The sequence below is a fragment of the Callorhinchus milii genome, unplaced genomic scaffold (assembly GCF_018977255.1).
Source record: "Callorhinchus milii isolate IMCB2004 unplaced genomic scaffold, IMCB_Cmil_1.0 Scaffold1, whole genome shotgun sequence".
Lineage (NCBI taxonomy): Eukaryota > Metazoa > Chordata > Chondrichthyes > Chimaeriformes > Callorhinchidae > Callorhinchus > Callorhinchus milii.
The window spans coordinates 54,345,957-54,365,876 of NW_024704742.1; positions in this window are offsets into that span (position 1 = coordinate 54,345,957).

Below are 19,920 nucleotides of genomic sequence, written 5' to 3' on the forward strand. Positions count from 1 at the left end.
GCCTCAGATGACAAACTCGATTCTGATATTCCTTAGCCAAGCACATCACCTTAGAGTCAGCTCCAAGGTAACTGTGCTTACTACCCCCTCAAGGAGGATATAGAAGTAGTGCATGTACTAGAGATTAATTACAAGTGCTTGGAAGAACATTATTAATAAATTCCAGTTGCAGAGGGCATAATGTATTGAAGTTTGTCATTAGAGAAGAAAGAATTCTGTAATATTTCAATATGAACAGCAGTGATAATATTCATAACTGAAGAAAATTCTGAGAAAGATATAATAAAGTTATATGATATAAGGTTAATTACTTTAATTTGTGAAGGTTGCATCTGGTTTCCCCTTAAAAATCATGTTTTATACATATTCTATGAATGCTGGGAGTTTGACTGCCTTAATTGGTTAAAGTCAACCCTTAAAGTTTGATGCAGACCTTGAAAGAGGAACTTGCCAATTTCTGATAATATTTATAGGCTGTCTGATGCTGTACAGATTTATTGCGATGTCAGAATGCTATTAAAATCATTCCTTCCAGCCTCCGATTCTGTTTGTAAATTAGGCTCCGCTACTCGCTTTTAACACATATGTCAAATGCTTATCATTATCTACAGTGTGTGCATGAAAAATATGACCATCCTATTAAAATACATTGCAGAATCTGAGAGATAGTTTTACCCTTGTGGACATGCTAACTTTCAAGAAGACAGACATGTCACTGAAAAGGCTTCCCTGCCCTAATAAATATTTCAAGAGAAATGATTGCATTTTTAAAGATGTTTGCACTCCAAAGCTTTCATCAGGTGTGACCTTACAGCACACTGATAGAGCACACCAGCTTTGATAAATCACATCTTGACATGCAGATGTAATCCAACTAAAACTGTAATAAATTTTACATTGGGTTTGTCTTACTCTAGTAATCTCTTTGAGGTAATCATTCTGTCTTAATAACTGAAGTTTATGGAATCAGTCTACCACTGACAAACTAAGCACAATATCCAGTTTAATGTGACCTTTAGTTTTTCAGACGAAAGCTGATACATAACAACCTGTGCCTAGTGCAGTACTAATAAATGCTAAAGGGATGGATTCATAGAAAAGTGCAATTATGGTTAAATTTTGAAGTGAGGCAATAGAGAGAGACCAATGACAGATGAATACTAAGTAAGAATAATGAGTGTGTTTTATCGTTTACTGTGTTGTGTATTGTGTAAGTTAGCATTAATCACGTAGTGGGTGAAAGCATCTTGTTGTATATAAAGGTAATGGAGTTACATATAATCCATGAGTACCTTTTATCTTTGACCGAGCCTTCAGCTCCCCTCTCGACTCTCTTCCCCCTTCTCACTCCCTCCCATCCCTCCCCTCACCCTGACCATTTCCCCCCTCCTCGCTCCCTCCCCTCCCCTCACCCTGACCATTTCCCCCCTGCTCGGGTCATGACCCAACTGTGCAGCGCCTTGGGACGTCCTCCTGACGTGAAAGGCGCTTTATAAATGGGATCTTGTTGTTGTTGTTGTTATGACTACTGTTTAAAAATATGCATCAGCTTTCAACATTTCTGCTTTCTTCTTCATGTGATATCATTCAAAATGTTATTGACTAGGAACTGCTGTAAGTCTTACAAAAGATGATGACTACGCCACTTGCCTGTGCCAAGTATCCCCTATAACCTAAAATGGATTTAGTTACACACTTTATTTTATTGTGAGACGCTTTGCACTGCTGGAAAATTGAAAAGTGTTTACTTGATCTATTTCTGTGACAGTTAAAATATACTCTATACCTAGTTTGCAATAAGTAGAAGTTTGCTGGAATCCTTGAAATGTCAGAACGGTCCCAGGGAAATAGTTTATTTTCTTTATTTCTCTGTTCTTTTCACCTTGGCTTACCTATTTATGAAAAAAACATTGAATAGCCCATTAAGTTAATGCCAAAGGTTGTTGCTAATCAAAGTTGAGTTTAAACACTTTGTAAATAACTTAAGCCAATTATGTTGTTTATCCCAGATTTTAAAATGTATTGGTTCACATGTGATTTTGCTCAATATACTCCATGAGTTACATACTGGAGAGCAATTAACTACCTTATTATTATATTTTACTTACTACATATTCTGAAACAAGTTCAAGATTTATTTTAACTTTTTCACATATCATCACTTATTTAGTATTGTAGAATGCATAGGAATGTAGGAAAACTGAAAAAGAAGGAAGCAAGTCAGGTCCATCAAGCCTGTTCTATTCGTTTATTTGATCTTGGCAGATCTCTTAATCCCAATGTCCTACCCTTATGCCATATTTTCATGTCATTTTCGATCTAAGACTGTTTGTGGGACATTGCTGTGCGCAATTGGCTGCCACGTTTGCCCACAAATATACAGTCAATTCACTTTACAGTGTGTTCTGTGAAGCGCTTTGGGACGTCCTCCCGACGTGAAAAGCGCTATATCAAATGCAAGGATTATTATTATTATTATATTATTATTATATGCCTTTATACTTTTACTAACCAGTATTTGTCATTTAAACATCCCTATTGATTCAACCTCCCCAGCTTTCTGGCTGAGAGTATTTCAGATCTTCACAAACCCATGTAAGAATAGATGCTTCCTGACCTCAGTTCTAACAATCGTGTTTCTGATTTTAAGGCTATGCCACTTTGCAATGGATCCCTCTACCAAACAGAAGTGTCATTCATTATCTAATCTGTCAATTAATTTTATTATTTTAAAACCACAATTAAATCACTTGTTAACCTTTCCTTCTCTTAAGGAATATAATGCTATTCTAAATATCTTATTATTATAACTAAAACCCTTTCAGATCATGTATTAATCTAGTGAACTATTTCTGGATTGGGTGTCCTAAAATGAACAGCAGGGCTCTAACTAACTACAGAAATACCTCTTTGTTTTTATATTCAAGACTTCTTGGTATAAATGTTAGCATTCCATTGACTTTATTCACTGCTTTCTGCACCATAAGAATATAGGAACATAAGAAATGCTCGACGAAAAAAGACCAAATTCCATCTTGTTCGCATTCCACCTTCCTGGTGGTCACATGCACATATGTCCCGAATGTTATTTTCTAACAGCACCACCTAACTAGATTTTAATAATCTATGAATTTGAATCTCTAGATCTCGCTGCTTATCTACCCCTACACATGCTCCCCCTGTCTCAAGGGAACTACCTCACACTTTGCCATGTTAAACTTTGTTTGCCATAGTTCTGCGCATTGTTTAATCTGTCCACGTCTCATTGTATTTTTTGCTTGACCTATTCAAAATTTACAACACTCTGAAACGCTATCCTGCATGAAGAATGCAATGTAAGTACAACACCTCCTAGATTAATGTCATCATTAACTATAGGTATAATTTCCTCTCTTCAGATGTAGATGTAGTTCCCTCTGTTCTTATATCTATTCATATCTTGTTTTCTCATACTTTTAACTATCAATCAAACTTCATGGTGAAGTGGGAAAAAAATGACAATTTGAAAGCAATTGATAAACGTTCTATCTATTTTGTTTCTTGCTGTTGAAAAAAATCAGAAGCTTTAGAATATATTGGTGAATATATAGCGCTGTCCCAGAGAGAAGTGCGCTATATAAATGCAAGTTGTTGTTGTTGTTGAATCCCTGGTTCCATTTGACAGCAGAAGCAGGCTTTGTAAAATATATTTACTGCCTTATTCAAAGCACCAGTCTGCATCATTTTCTGCGTCATTAAGACTGGAGACAACTACTGGAGAAACGGAAACTACAGTAGCATTATTTTACATATTCCAAACATCAAATTGATAATATATGTAATGTCTATCAAGCACAGCATGTAAGAAATCAATTTTATGTTTTATAAGTGCACAATAATATGTACCGTTCTCTAACTGAGTTGATATTATTCCAAGCAAGAAGCATGAATTCCTTTTAAATGTCTGAACATGTTAAGATTTATACCATCAACTGAAGCTTGATTTGCTTTTCTGATTATTTTCATCCATAAACAGCTAAGGCATAAGAGTGTTTGTGTCTATAATAATTGGATAATAAGTGATGTATAAGAATGTAAATCATAAAACACAAACTTTAAGATAAACAAACATAAAATATTCTTAATATGTTATTCATGTAGAAACAAGAATAGACAGCACTACAATATTTGGATTAATGTAACCCCAGTTCAAATTGTATACTTGGATAATTTTGTCAAATAATTTCAATTACTTAGAAGTATATAGAAGATATGTATGGGTTTACTTGTCATCTTTACTTTAGATTTCAATTTTTATTTGTTATCATTTTTTAAAAATTCCCATTACTGTGGCAGATAATTGTAGACGTTTGTGTCATCTTTAAATTAATTTATTATGGCACTTTATTTTTAGATCAAATTGAGCAAATTAATGTGAAAAATATAAATTGGTTATGGAGGCAGGGTGGGGCAAGACCGTGGTGGGCTCTAAACGTGAGGATGATTCTGAACTTGATCTTCTGGGGATCAGTGGAGGATACATGAGGATGAGGAGTGATAGGCTCACAGAGCTTGGCGCAGGAGAGGACATGAGCTGCAGATTTACTGAATAATATGCATCTTGTGGAGGGAACAATTGGGAAGTCCAGAGAGCAGAGAGTTGGCAAAGCCAAGCCTGGATGAAAGCATGGATAAGGGGCTCAGTGGTTGCGAGGGAAAGGTAGTGGGAGAGGTGGGTAATGTTGCAGAGGTAGGGAAAGCTGAATGAGTCAATACATGGATGTGGTATTTCAAGGACAGTTGAAAGTCGAACAAGACACCAAGGTTCTACACTGGCTCAGTAAGGTTATGAGTGCATCCATGTATAGTGATGCTGTCAGCTCCTGAGGTGAGGAAATGCTGACAGGAGCCAAGCAGGAGGCCCAGTGTCTTGTTAATATTCAGCTGAAGAAAGTCAGCAGCTGAAGAAATGTTATTTCTTAACAGTGCCATTTAATTAGATTTTAATAATTATAAATTTGAACCGCTAGATCTCTTTGTTCATCTACCCCTCCTCATGCTCCCCCTGTCTTAAGTTTACTATCTCACACTTTGCCATGTTAAACTTCATCCAGTGTGGATCCCCTCAATTTTGGACCAGAGGAAGCCCAGCATCTCCTCACATTTTGAATTCGAGGAGAGGATGGAGAAGCATTGGAAGGTAAGCAGAGGAGCTGTTTTGTGGTAGAGAAGAGGAACTTGGAGTTTAGCTTCTCGGATGATCCTGATTTGAAGAATGATTTACAGTCCACTAGGTGGGTGACAGGTATCGGGAACTCCCTGCGAGCTTCCAGGTGGGCCACATAGCTCAGCATGAAATACATGAGAGCATTGCCACCATTTTCCTGTCCACAGCTCAGACCCGCATCCCTTCCCATTGAGCGATGGTTCCACCAGTTGGAGGTTCAGGGCTTGAGCAGCAGCTGCTTACCTCTCTGCAAACAAAGGTTGGATTCCAAGCGTTGAATGTACAATCACCTTCATGTAGAGAAAAGTCTCAGAATGCTTTACAGCGACTGAGTTGGACACTGAGGACAAGAGAGTGGGGTGGAGGAAAGGCTATTGGACCATTTGAAGAGGTAGGATGTGAGGGCAGATTTAAAAAGAGAGAATAGGAGTCCTGTAGCTCAGTGGTTAGAGCACTCGCTTTGCAAGTGAGAGACCCGAGTTCAATTCCAGGCAGGGCAAAACCTTGGGCAAGTTTCCTTACTCCACACGCCTAATAATAATCCCTCCAAAAACCAAAAACAATAATAAATTGGTCATTTTCAATCTACGACTGTTTGTAGGACATTGCTGTGCGCAATTGGCTGCCGCGTTAGCCCACAAATATACAGTCAATTCACTTTACAGTGTGTTCTGTGAAGCGCTTTGGGACGTCCTCCCGACGTGAAAAGCTCTATATCAAATGCAAGGATTATTATTAATAGTGCAAAGGTGTGGCGTTGGAATTAAAAGATCTGCTAATATCTAATAAATCAATGGAACAGGCTTGATGGGATGATGGAATCTTAGTTTTTGGAATGAGTAACTTGCAAGTTCTGAATATGAATGTGTGGTGAATCAATCCCAAGGTGTGCATATATGATTTTCCTGGTCTCTAACTGGAAAGGAGAGCTGCTATTGTTATCACACTTGCAGAGATAAATGGGTGCAAATTTACAGTGAGCACTGTGCATTTCTAGCCTTTGGCAATGTTGGCTAGTGATGGGATTTCCCACTGTAGTACAGCTCAATGGAATTTTTAAATGAAAAGAAAAAAACATTAACACTGGAAATTGAAAATAAATTCTGCCAAGCTGGAAATGAAGAGTTAGTTGATTAGCATTTGAATAAGTAAGAGAGGTTAGAAAGGGAATCATCGCAATGGGGAAGTGACTTTGAGGAATGAGGAGGGCAAAGTAGAACTACAGCAAAGTAGAGCAAGAAAACAAAGATATGAGGAAGACATCAAAAGTATCAAATACATTCACAAACATGCAAATAAGTATCATCACTTATTGTGTTGGAAGGTTATACAAGAGGTTCACAAATCTCCATGGACTTAGCCTTTACTCTGAACATTTAAGATTATGTAGAATTTTGGAAATCTCTTTTGTTTTTTAGAAGCTGTAGTAAAATGGTTTCCAAGTTAAGAGTGAATGTACCAATGTTACAAAATTCTGCACAATGTTAAGTTTTAAGCCAATTGTCTTCAGGCTAAAATAGTCAGGACTTTCTCAGCCTGTGGAATATAGATAGACAGATACTTGGGTAGTGAAGTAAAGACAAAGTGCTTCACAGGATATACTGTAATGTTTTGTGACCGTATATTTTGTAGGCTAGCATTGCATCTATAATAATAATAACCCTTGCACCTTATCACATGTTTGAGACGTTTCAAACCGCTTCACAGATTATACTGCAAAGTAAACAATCATGGATTGAGTGACCAAATTATTCTTTTTTTAAAAAAAATTGAAGGGATTATTACCCTTCAAAGTGATCCACCAACTGACTAACAACCTATGAGATAATAATAATAATAATAACCTATGAGATAACTCGTTCTTCAAATGATCAAAAAAATGCAAAATCTAGAATTGTTATTTTTATTTTTCCTTGAATAAAAATGTGCAGATCTGCATATGTGCAGCTCTGAGCCTATCAAAATGGAGTGAAATGGTACTTTCATCAAATTCCTGAGTAAAAAAATACAGTACTTCAATTAATTCAATTTAATTGCGGAATGAGAACTATTAGACTGCAAAAAATCAAACTCCAAGGATTACTTTTTGATCACATATCATGAATATCTGAAGGACCTAATCTTCTTGCCTTCACATTACATTTGAAAGATGACTGGGGGAAATTCACTAGCTGGGAATGAAAATAACACTTTCTTACACAGAAACAGCAGTAAGTGTGATTCAATATTCTCATTAAAGAGAATGTTCATGTTGTGCAGTGGTGCTTTTATGTTTGCATTCAATGACAAATATTCAAATCACTTGGATAACATTTCTGGTCTAAAGTAAGAAAAAAGTTTTGTGTTTCATTAATACTTTATTTGTTTACCCTTCAATATTTTGGGGGAAAATAGCTCATTTTTTTGTACTTTAATTCTTGGTGGGCTTAAGAAAGTAAAGTGAGGTGTAACATTTTCTTTATTTTACCTGGAGAAAAGCAACATATTTTATATTTGTGTAAACTTAGTAGCCCTGTAATTCTGAATCTGAACAGCAACATAATAAATAGCAGAGTGAATATAAGGCTATGGTTTAATCTTGTGGATCAGATGATGTCTATAAAATACTTCATCTCATGGTTTATCTGAATACTTCAGTAAAATTTTTGTTTTATTGCTTCCTTTCGATCATCTACACATATGTAAGGATTGTTGGACGCGCCATCCTTTCAATGAAATGTCAAACCTTGGTCAATTCTGTCAGTTTGGATGGACTTTAAAGATCCCATAGCACTATTCAAAAAGAGAAGGGAGTTTCCCCAGGTGTCCTATCCAATAATCTCCGAAATAAAATCAGTCAATCACTCCATGGCCATTTGTGGAACACTGCAGTGCCAAATTGGCTGCTGTGTTTGTGCACAAAAAATACAGTCCCCTCACTTTACACTATATCATGTGAACTGCTTTGAGGTGTCCTTCTGATGTGAAAGGTGCTACATCAATTTAAGAATTATTGGTTTATTATATTTTTAACATCCCTACTGTCATAAGACAATCTGGGATCAGATTTTCTATTTGAAAAATATGGCTCAGTTTTGCAATGTGTGGCTGTCTTGTAGCAAACTGCAGACTTTGTGTTCTCAGATACTATTGGCATGCATTGCAATAGCTCTGTTTTGAATATTATTGAATATTAACACCAACCACTTGAATTTGCCCAGCAGTATTAATGGGTTTCCATAAGATATAAATTAAAACAGACCTCATGAAAATCACTAAAGATGTCAAAGTCACAACGACTTTCACTAACCTCCGTTTTCAGCCAGAATTGTTCAATAAAGTCTCTGAAATACAAGGCTTTTTTTTAATTTACTTCAGTGGTTGCAATAAAAATGAAATTGTGCACAACATTTGCTACAATCATTTGTTAGCCCTGTCAAATAAAATGTTTCTATCTTATTGCATTGCTGTAGTCTTTAGAACTCTGTTGCAGTAGAGGTCGCAGAGGAAGCAAACTGAGTTAGTTTATTGTGTGCCAAACGCTATCAACTCTGTTTTATTATATAGTGCGTTCCCTAGCTCAGATAAGACCACCTTAGTGGTGCAGTGATAAATTTACTGTTTGGCCATTATTTTAAATATAAATTTGGAAACAAAGCCAGGAAGGCATTTATTTGTGTGATGTTATTGGATTTTTAAAAATAACTGTAATCCTTGGGAAAAAAATAGCTATATAGTTCTTATATTTACCAATGTTGACCACAATGTTTTCTCCCCATCAAAATTCTACCTGGGTCGAGATTTACTCCACTTGTATAATCTTAAGAGTGCCCAAATTGTTGAATTCAGTCTTAACTCTGAAGTCATTTTTCTTCGTCCAAAAGAAACTCCAGAAAAACAGCTTCAAAATAATAATAATAATCCTTGCATTTGATATAGCACCTTGTCAAGTCTTCTAGGTGGCTCAAAGCGCTTCACAGAATATACTGTGAAGTTAATTGACTGTATATTTTGGGCCAAAAATAGATTATGTATTTAAGAATTTGTCAAATTCTCAATAATAATGATCTTTGCATTTGATTTCATTCTGGGAGGACATCTCAAAGCACTTCACAGGAAATCCTGTAAAGTGTAGTGACTGTGTACTTTGTAGGAAAAAACAGCCGTCAATTTGCACACAGGCAATGCCCATGACGTGAGTAACCAATTTTATTTGGGAGATTGTTGACCAGGATCACGAGGGAAATTCCCTTCTCTTCTCTTTTCAAATAGTGCCAAGAGATCTTTAATGTCCACCTGAACAGATAGACAGGGCCTGAGTTTAATATCTCAGCTGAAGGCCAGCATCTCCAACAATACAGAATTGATTTCAAGATCCTTGCACTCGCCTTTAAATCTCTTCATACCCTGGCACATCCCTACCTTTCTGACCTGCTTACTCCACAATCCAGTATCTGTTGCCTTCACTTGACTGGCTCTGGCCTGCTGCTCATTCCTCCCGTTCCACCATCGGTGGCCACACTTTCAGCCACTACACCCCGGAACTCTGGAACACTCTTCATCAATCCCTCCATCTTGCCGCTTCCTTCTCCATGTTCAGGTCATGCCTGAAGACCTTCCTCTTCAATTGTGATTACGGTCACTTCCCCCCTCCCTCTGGCTTGGGGTTGTGCTCCACCACTGTCGAGCACTTCGGGATGCTATCCTGAGTGAGGCGACTATATAAATGTAAGTTGTTGTTGTTGTACAGTGCACTCCCAACACTGTATTGAATATCAGCCTGCACTGTGCTTTTAGAGTCCCAAGGTAGGGCTTGAACCCACATTCTTCTGATATCGGGGCAAGAGTGCTACCAACGGAGCCGGGTTGACATTGATAGTAATTTTCATTTTGCGGAGAAAACACAGTACCATGATGGTAATTGTTGGATCCAACAGTAAAGAAGTATCAATACCAGGTCTTTCAAAGTATAAATCTACCAGCGTATTTCTATACAAGATAACAAGAATGGCATTAAAAAATTTACTAGTTCTTCTGCCCCATGAGAACTTTATTTCAAGCACTTGAGTTGGTACAGCAAAAGTAACTTAGTATTAAAGAGTAACTATTATTCTTTAATGTGAGAATCCATATACTGTGTCACATGTATAGGACACACAGTCTTTGCTTGGTCCTCAACCATAACCTAATAACTCTCAGGAGCAGCAGTGTAGGCAAACTATCAGCCTATGAGTGAGTCCATGTCGAATGTAATCACTGTGAACTGCAGGTTCATCACAACATAGTACTGTAGTACTGTAATTCTTTATGACTCACTTGCCACTTCTTCAGCTTTAGTGAACATAACTTTGTGAGCACAAGACAGGAAGTGCCTGCAACTTGAAATTCCTCTCTAAAATGCCATAAAAGTCACCAGCAATCACAACAACTGTCTCTACGTTGTCCTAACAGATCAGCCAACAACCAGATAAGATCTACCCTGGAATCCTTCAGGAAATGAGAAAGAAAATATATTTGTTAGCATGCTGTATTTAGAATGTTAAGTAAGAAAAGGAGCTGCACTTCAGAATTATTCAATTTTCAGAATTATTTTATTAGCTGCTATCAAGGATACAGTAATCCTTGTCATTGATAATACCTTTCGTATTGGAAGGACATCACAAAGCCCTTGACAAGATTTATTGTAAAGTGTAGTGGATGTGTATTTTGAAACACATGTATCAGTTAATATTATTTATATATCACCTTTTAAATCAGGAGGACATCTCAATGTGCTTCATAGAATCAACTGGTAGTGCAAGGTTGGGGTGGGGGAGCTGTAGGAAGTTGGGATGGAAAGGTGTCCAAAAGTGCAGTTGAAAGGAAAGTTCTACAGATGGACTTTAAAGGTGGGAAGGGAGGGGACAAGGCAAAGAGACTCCAGGATGGAGTTCTGGAGAACAAGGCCAGAACAGTGGAAATCTTGAATGGGGTGCTAAATCAGCTATAGAGAATCAAACACATGTCAGGGTTGAACAGAACAGTAACAAAGCATCACCAGGTTTAATATGACCAGGTGTAACTCTTTCCAGCAGTACACAGAAAAAATTTGAACCTGGTGGTGCAAAAAATTATGTTTTGTTCAACTCTGAACTGTGTTTAAAACTTTAAAGACTCCCCCCATTTCCTGAACACTGTTTACTTGCACCCCACCTCACTACCACTACCATTCATCCATGCTTTGAATGAATAACCAAGAAGGTAGAATAGAATAAGATTTCGAGGTACGGAGATGTTGTCAGGAGCCTTGCAAGATAGTTCTAGTCTTGTTTACATCGAGCTGAAGGAAGTAAAATAAAGCAGATAAAATGTAAGAATGTTCCCCATGTGAGAATTTTAAGATGGTTAAAACTCAATGAATTAATGCCAAATTAACGAGCTGGATTGAAAACTGGCTGATTTTCTGTTGGATCTTTTGGGTACTGCAGACAATCAGCTTCCAAATGAAGACCTAATTTCAGACGGTTTTCCAGATGTAAACTTGAGAACATCAGAAATGTTGTGTCCCAACTGAGAGTAGGAACAATTTGGAGCCCAGGCTAAGAGCCTCAATGGTTATATCTTCCATGGTTGAATGGCTTGTCAACAATTACTGCCCAGGCTCAATGGTAGAATGGTCACTTTGGCAAGATATTAGGTAACATCCATGGAACTGTATCTCAGCATGAGGCAGTGTTTTCATATGAAGAGGAATGAAAAGTGATTCTGAGCTAATTAAATGTACAGAGTAAAGAATGATGATTCCTGTTGCCAGCTGTTTCAATGCTCTGAGACCCTACCCTGCAGGAATGGCAATATTTCAATGCAACTTGTTGTTGTACAATATATATCTGAAGCATAAGTGTCCAAACATAGAACTTGTATCCCAAAATGCAAAACCATGGAGCAGACACAAGGTCTGACCATAGAATAGAAATAACTGCATTCATAGTATGGAACACCATTGGTGTTCATTGTTGTTTGTGCTCAGTTGGAAAATAATTTACAGCTTTAACTGCTAGCAAATCTCTGGAGCAATTTTCCTTTGGCAACACTGAAATAATGACATTGCACAGTAGTTTTCTCCTGCTTAATCCGGAGCTGTAAATTAATTCATTACATGAATGGCAGACTCTTCAGAATTAAGGCTTGATTTGCCATCGTTTTTATATTGTTGCTTCCAATAAAGCTCTTAGTGTTCAGGCAGCAGCCTGTATCTGAATTTCGTTCACCAAAGGCTGAAGTTGCCTGTAGCCACTCATTGGCCTTGCTGAGTGCCAGTTTCTAGGATACCATCTCAAATCTATTTTTGTTTTGTTAAGCAATTTGAATCAGTTCACAGCACTCTCACCTCTGAGTCAGAAGGTTATGGGTTTAGGCACCACATCGGGACTTTGAACTAATTGTCTATGCTGACACATGAGTGCAGTACTGACAGTGTGCTGCATCTTTGGAGGTGCCATCCTTCAGATGAGACATTAAACCGAGACACTATCTCTCTGTTTGAATAGGCATTAAAGATCCTATAGTATAATTCGAAAAGAAACAGGTGTTTCTCTCAGTATTCTGGCCAACATTGCCCATATAAAATTGATTGTTCACTTCACAACTGTGTGTGGGACATTGTTGCGTGCAAGTCAGCTGCTGCAGTCACCCACAAAATATACTTATTCTACTAATTATGTGCAGTGTTTTGAGTTTTCCTCCTAATGGGAAAGGTGATGGGTCAAATGTAGGAATTTTTTTTTAAAACCACTGGGGCACCAGTGGGAACTGGTGCCCCATAGGCTCAGAAGCCGAACAGTGGCTATCATTGTGATTAAATTGGAGGGGAGGAAGGGGTTCAAATGAAGTTGCTATCTCTGAAGTGTTCCCAGCGACTTCTGTTTTTGTTTCAGATTTCCAGCATCTGCAGTATTTTGCGTTTTATAATAATCCTTGCATTTGATGCAGTGCCTTATCAAGTCATTGAGATTTCTAAAACAACAACAAATTGCATTTATACAGCTGCCATCATGTGGGATAGCATCTCAGAGCACTTAACATTGGAGGAGCCAGGGAGTGAGGGGAAGTGATCGAAGGCACAGTTGAAGAAGAAGAGCAAGATCTTCAGGTGTGATCTGAAGATGATTGAGGGGATCAATGTGAATATTCCACACATTGAATAATTTCTTTCCATGCTAACATTTGTCTGTTGATGCTGACTCAGCAATGACAATAGTACCTGAGGTTCAGTAGCACAGCCAGTGTTCATATTGGTCTGCAAAAGAAACCCACCTCATCCTCGATCATTTTGGAAAAATAATCTGGTTTGAATATATATGTTGGCTAGTAACTGATGAGAAGTATGTTTCTATTATGAAAGGAAGTCATTTTAAACACTGCTGTTTTCACAGAAAGTGAACATCAGTTTGCTAAAATTAAGCCTCATATTGCCAATCCTGCAGAGCTTTGGTTTCATTCTCCCTGCTTCACTGATTTACACTGTCATGTTCTTATTGATTGTGACCTTTCTAAGCCATGAGGTACAGCTCATCTCAAAACAGATGGAGTTGAACCAGTTTGAAATAAAGGTCTCTCAGGTTGAAAATGATAATTACATTTGACCTTGCATGGAAGGAGTCCACAAATACATGGGTTCATGCTGCATGTAATTCAACAATTTGCATCATGATGAATAAATGTCAACTACTATCCCCTTAATTTACAAGGACAAATGTATTTGAAAGTTGAAATATTATGGAGTGAAAAATTTGATGCTCATAACATATCACATCAAATCTGAAGCATTACATTTTCACTCCTATAAGTTTACTTGTAAGATCTATTCTGTAATGTACACCATAAATAGTAACATTCTTAATGGGGCTGGTTTAAATGAAATCCTCACAAACATGAAAAGTGCTATATAAATGTAATGCTATTGTTGTTGTTCAGCCTGGCTCAGTTGGCAGCACTCTCCCCTCTGAGTCAGAAGGTTGTGGGTTCAAGCCTCACGTCGAATCTTGGAAATCATGTAGTCCAAGATGATACCCCAAAGCAGTGCTGCGGGTACACTACGTAGTGGGACATGCCTTCCTTCAGATGAGACATTAAACTGAGATTCCATCTGCCTGTTCAGGTGGGTGTTAAAGATCCCATGGCACTGTTCGAAAAGAGAAGTTTCTCTCGGTGTGCTGGCCAACAATCCCCCAAATAAAATTGGATGTTTCATGGCTGTTTGTGGGACATTGCTTTGCATAAATAGCCTCCCACATTATCCATGAAACACAGTCACTACACTTTACAGTAAATAATGTGAAGTACTTTGAGATGACCCCCAACGTGAAAGTCACTTTACCAGAAGTAATATAATAATAATACTTGCATTTGATATAGCGCTTTTCACGTCGGGAGGATGTCCTAAAGCGCTTCACAGAATATACTGTAAAATGAATTGACTGTATATTTGTGGGCGAATGCGGCAGCCAATTGCGCACAGCAATGTCCCACAAACAGTCGTAGATTGAAAATTACAAATTTATTATTGTTTTTTTGGTTTTTGGAGGGATTATTATTAGGCGTGTGGAGTAAGGAAACTTGCCCAAGGTTTCGCCCTGCCTGGAATTGAACTCGGGTCTCTCGCTTGCAAAGCGAATGCTCTAACCATTGAGCTACAGGACTCCACAATAATAATAAGGATTATTTTATTTATTATTATTCATTGTCTTATTGAAACATAAAAATTATGCTGAAATATTCATTTTTGATGTGGTCAGTGCATGCCAGTTAATGATCCCAGTGACAATAGTAGCATTCATTAATAGGGATCAAATTGTAATGTTAATTAGCTGCATTGTTGAAATTAACTACTTTGCAATAATTAATACAATGATTGGTCTCCAGCACTAATTCCTGACACTTTACATCAATTATTGTGGGCATTAATTTCCTGCACTATTCCTCATGGTCTCACATGTAAAGCTGGCCACGACTTCTGTTTGCAATCTGCGACATTGGACTGCCAGTTACAGTTTAACCAAACCAGATAATCTAAGCAAAGCCATTATCGTGTGAAATAAAAGTCTAACATGCAGTGTGGACGACTAGCCTAATGCAATCATTGAGAAAGGTGTATAGGATAATCCAAGAGCATCCTGAGAGACAAGGCATTATGTTAATTATCATAAGGGCACTAAGTTCACTGGACTGTTAATAAATATCAGTATTGTTAACACATCACAATATCCCAAATTTCACCCCAATTGTTCAAGCATTAAAGCTTCTGTATGCTGCTGGTAAAGCATTTGTTTTCACAGACTGTTACACTATCAATGTGGTTTTATTACACAATTAATTATTCATTGGTATATGGAAGCGATTTAAGGTTTGAATATTGGATTCAGGCAGAAGAGAGGAATGCCTGGAAAAAATCACACAGAGATGTTTTTAAGCAATGTTTAATGTTACTGTATGGTATGCGATGATCTTTGCCACTTGCCATTTCTTTCCTCTCCTCTTCTCCTGAAGTGGTTTGACTCCGAGATGGGGTGGAAAGGCATCATGTTCACTTTCATTCATGCAAAGGAAACAAGGGACACAATGTGGCTTTGTATGAGTAATAGGATAGACGAACCTACGTACTTTATTTTCAATGATTTTTGTAACTAATCGGCCTGGTAACGTCATTGGAAATACAGTTTCTTGTTGTTGCCTGGCATAAGGACTGTCAGGTTGGTGCATTCTTTACCCAGACATTACTTGAAATTCTTACCAATGGCAACTGCTTGGCAATCATTATCTTTCTGTCAATGATTCAGAACTTGATAAAAATTACAATATAATACAAATTTACGTTTGCGTAATGCCTTCATATTGGGTAAGAAATCCCAAGGCGCTTAACAATACTGGCTTGGCATCTGAGCTAGGGTGGGAGATGAGGGGGTTGGGGAGCGGAAAGATAACCAAAAGTTGGTCAAACAAGTAGGCCTGGAGAGATACCTTGATTAAGTTGAGGGAGAGAGTAAGTCGGAGGGGCTCTGGGATGAGTTCCAGAGTGGAGGCAGAAAGGCTGAAGGGCTGCCTACTAATGGTGGGATGAGTAGGGTTGGGGACGTGAAGCAGATCAATGCCTGCTGAGAAACTTCACTCTGCTCAGCAAAACCAGGTTAGTAAATTAAACATCAGAGCTCTGTGCAGCCTTCAGCAAAGGAAGTATCTGATTAAGTGGTTTAAAATCTTCTGAATTTCATTGGTTTCTTTTTAAACTATTAACTAACAAGGGAGAATAAGTGAAACAGCCTTAATGATATACTTCATTGAATGATTGAATTTGGGGTATTCAAGAAAGGCAACAAAACTAAACTTGGCAACTGTAGACCAAATAGCCAGAGTTCAATAATAGGAAAAATTATGGAAACAACCATCAGAAAGGAAGTGGAAGCTTAGCTATATATAAAAATTATCTAGTAACTGACAGCCAACATGGGTTCAGAAAAGGTAGATGTAATCAGAGGAGGCAGCAAAGAAAGGTTGATAGGGTATGTACATGGGCCAAGTACCTGCAAATTAAGTTTAAAATAGTGATAAAAGTAAGGTATATATGACATAGGATCCAAGAATAGAAAATACAAGTAAACCATGAATGGGATTGAATTTTGCCAAGGGGGAAGATGAAAGAGATTTAGATCTGTTAGTTGATTCGTCGCTTATTATGTCAAAATAACGTGAGTCAGCAATTAACAAGGCAAACAGAATGCTCTATATTGGATGCTCTAACAGAATGCTGGGCTATATTGCTAAATTATTTGAGTTTAGGTCTCCAGATGTTATTCTCAAGCTGTACAGTGTCTGTCAGACCTTGAATACTGTATACTGCGCTGGTAACGCACCATAAGGGGGCTGTTCAGGCCATGGACAATTTGCAGAGCTGAATAACAATGATCCCCATTAGTAGTGGAATGAGCTTTGATAATAATAATAATCCTTGCATTTGATATAGCGCTTTTCACATCTTCTCGATGTCTCAAAGCGCTTCACAGAATAGACTAAAGTGAATTGACTGTATATTTGTGGGCGAAACGCAGCAGCCAATTGCGCACAGCAGTGTCCCACAAAAAGTCGTGGATTGAAAATGACCAATTTATTATTGTTTTGTTTTGGAGGGATTATTATTAGGCTCTGTGTGGAGTAAGGAAACTTGCCCAAGGTTTCGCCTTGCCTGGAATTGAACCCAGGTGTCTCGCTTGCAAGGTGAGTGCTCTAACCACTGAGCTACAGGCCTTGTTGTTGATCAACAACAAGGCAAGCTAGAAATCATCACTCCTGAGAGAAGAAGACTCAGAGGGGACCTCAAAGAAGTACATGAACTATTAAATGGGATTGACAAAGTAAACTTGGATTAATACTTCAGAATATATTATGACAGCAGAACAAGAGAACACAGATTTAGAGTTGCAAAGGGCAAATTAATGACAGATTCCAGAAAGATTTATTTACACAGAGATTAATCAATGACTGGACCTGGATATCAGGAAAGGTTGTAGAGGCCAGGACACTGGACTTATTTAATAAACAGCTTGATTCTATGATGGGGGATCGTAGGGTGTTCTGGGCCAAAGGGCCTTCTTCATTCAAACCAATGTTGTGATCTTGTGAGGCTTAATTTAATCAAAAACACTTAAAATATGACAAATGGAACTATTTAGTAAATTGTCATGTACACTATTTTTCAAAAGAAAGAATACAATAGGGTGAATATTTTGATGTGCGATGTGTCAAATAACACCAGTAGTGTTAATTAACAAATTGATCAAAAAGTGAACAGGCATGGGTTAATGTATTGACTAGTCCTGAGTGTTCCCACATCCCCAGAAGCTGCTCACAATATTTACACCCAGAAGCCAGCCATGCAACAAACGGATTGGAAGTATGTGGACTGACACATCTTGGAGCAAAACCAGGCCACCATTCCAATGCAGTGCAGCGGAAGCATTGAATTGTCAGAGGTGCTGTGCTTCAGATGAATTAAATCAAGGGCTTGTTTGCCTGTTCAAGTAGACTTGAAAGATTCTATTGCACTATTGTGGACCAGGGCTCCCTTTGCCTCCTCGTCCTACTTGACCTCTCTGCTGCTTTCGACACGATCGACCACTCTAATCTCATCCACCGCCTCTCCTCTAACTTCAACCTCTATAGCGCTGTCCTTGATTGGTTCAGATCATGCCTCTCACACCGCCTGCACTTCAGCTCCACAAACAGCTTCTCCTCTAGCTCCCGGACCATCTCATGCGGCGTTCCTCAATCCTTGGCCCCCTGCTCTTCAATATCTGTATGCTCTCTCATGGTAACATCATCCACAGACATGGGGTCAACTTCCACATGTATGCAAATGACATTCAACACTACCTCTCTGCCACCACCCTTGACTCCAGGATTACTGCTGTCCTGACAGAATCTCTGTCAGATATCAAGTCCTGGATGAGAGCTGACTTTCTTCAGTTGAATGTCAACAAGACCGTGGCTCTCCTGATTACCTCTGGTCAGCGATTCCTCACCTCAGGCGCCTACAGCATCACCATACATGGTTGCACACTCCACCTTACTAAGCCAGTCCAGTCTTATTTGACCCTCAACTATTCTTTCTACCCCACATCGGTGCCATGACCCGCTCTGCCTTCCCCCACCTCTACAACGTCGACCGGCTCCGCCATTGTCTCACACCGCATGCCGCCAAAACCCTCATACACGTCTTCATTACATCGAGGCTCGACTATGCAAACTCATTGCTTGTCGGTCTCCCCAACTCCTCCCTCCACAGGCTGCAGATCATCCAGGACTCTGCAGCCCATGTCCTCTCCCGCACTAGGCTCCGCGACCCTATCACCCCCATCCCTGCCCAACTCCACTGGCTTCCTATTATACAGAGGATAAAGTTCAAGATCCTGGTCCTCACCTTCAAAGCCCTCCACTGTCTTGCTTCCCCCTACCTCTGTGACCTCCTAGCCCCCTACCATCCTGTTCACTCCCTCTGCTCAGTGGGCTCTGGCCTACTTCATGTCTCCCGCCTTGCTCACCCCCCCAGTATTGGTGGGTGGGCGTTCCGCCACTCTGCCCCCAACCTCTGGAACTCTTGTAGGATATTGCTATGCACAAATTGCTGTTATACTCACCTACAAATATACAGTCAATAAACTTCACAGTAATTCCAATGAAGTAAATTGAGACTTTTGATAATGTGATAAAATGCTACATGAAATATAAGAATTATAAGTTATTATAACTTGGCCAGTTTTCTCTGAGGTGGCACTGAACAACAGCTATCACAGGTAACAATAACAATAATGATAGTATTGGAAGCTTCAGACAATTGATGAGTAAAAAGAGATTTAGATCACACTTTTTGGTAATGTATTAAATACCAGATGAAATTCATGCCTGGATTGCTTGAAGGATAATGGTGTGTGTTCCTATATGAGCAAGTCAAGGTGTCCAAAATTATGTTTGTGTGTCCAGCAAAAGTTGCCATCGATAGGCAGCTACATGAAGATTGATGATGCCATCCAAATAGATGAGGAGAGTCTGTAGCAGCTGACTGCAGCCTTGGGAAAAAAAGGTGGTGGCATCTCATATCCTTCTGACATCTGGATCCTGGCATCCTTCATGATTCTGTTGCTTCTTCATTCCCCAGTGCACAATCTTGTACCTAGCTGCAAGACTGGAAGACTGTAAGTTACTGC